Below are 1,397 nucleotides of genomic sequence, written 5' to 3'. Positions count from 1 at the left end.
TATATAATACACCATATTTTAATGTTTTGTCATTAGCTTGATAAAAATTACTTAAGCACCTGAGAAGATTCACTAGTCAGACAAATGAAGTACTTAAAAAAGAAACTGAAAACATTAATTTATAGATGCAGATTTGAACATGTTTAACTAATTAAGTGTTTGAGATCAAATATTGTTTAAATCTCCCCTATAATTGTTAAAATGTGCTAAATTTTTCATAGGATGTCTTGTAAGCTATACTTAAAGCTTAAGGTAGACATATATTCATAACTAATTAAGCAGCAGTGTTCAAAATGAAAGTAAACCTCTGAATAGATTTTCTGTCATAAAAGCTATATTCTTGGGCATCAGAAAACTCATATTTAACAAAAATAAGAAAGACATAAAACTCTGTTGAAGAATTAAAGCTCCTATCCTCTTTCCCTTGAGAAAATGTTGTAGGAAGAATATATTTTATGTAATCAGTGGAGAATAGCAAATAACTGTCACTGATTCACATGGCAGTTTACAATGGCCACCCTACCTCCTACCTCACTCCTCTCAGATCCAGCTTCAAATGGCAGGGCCTCTAATGTGGTTTCCCCAGAACCCAGAAATCTTATGTGGCTGTCTTTTTTGTTATTGGTCTGCTTGAACTCCATAACTCGGGGCATGCAGGCAACAGAAAGGAAGAAGGAGGGAAGAAGGCCACGCCCACTTACATTACAGAAGTTGCCCATCAGACTTTGCTTACATTCCATTAGCAGTATTAAATCATATGCTACCCCATGTGCAAGAGGAAGCTGCAAAATGTAGTCTTTATTCGGGGCAACCATGTGCCCAGTTAAAATAGAAAGTTCTGCTATTAAGGAAGAAGGGACCGGATTTGGGGCATAAGAGGCTTTTAGGTTGAGTTCTTAGATGCTCTTCGTGGGGACTGTCAAATCTCCTACAGTTAGGTCAAATTTTGTAGGAAAAAAAGATATACAGCTTTCACAAGATTCCCAAACTCTTTCATGATGAAAAACTGTTTAAGAATCAGTGTCTTACATATAATTTTAAATCAGTATTCAGTTTTAAATAAATATTGTACAAATGTCTATTTTTCATTATGTCTAATGAATTTTGTAACTGTCAATGGTAATATACCCAAGTTCATATTATGTACGCAAGTACTCCATGAACGTTACAAAATAGAGTTTCAAAAAGGTAAAGACTGGGAGGTAAACAAAGATCTTTAAACCTGGGAAGAATATGTAAAGAAAAGATGATTCACACGCTTCTTGCTCATCAATTATTATGAGAGTGTGTTTGCTTTTAGTCTCTTACAATTTATACCCTAAGTTGGTTTTTAACTCAATATATTTAGTAAACAAATATAAGCAAATTAGAAGAACAAAGTGTTATTTATTCATCCT

Source organism: Balaenoptera acutorostrata, chromosome 11, assembly GCF_949987535.1.
Source record: "Balaenoptera acutorostrata chromosome 11, mBalAcu1.1, whole genome shotgun sequence".
Lineage (NCBI taxonomy): Eukaryota > Metazoa > Chordata > Mammalia > Artiodactyla > Balaenopteridae > Balaenoptera > Balaenoptera acutorostrata.
This window is presented reverse-complemented; position numbering follows the sequence as displayed.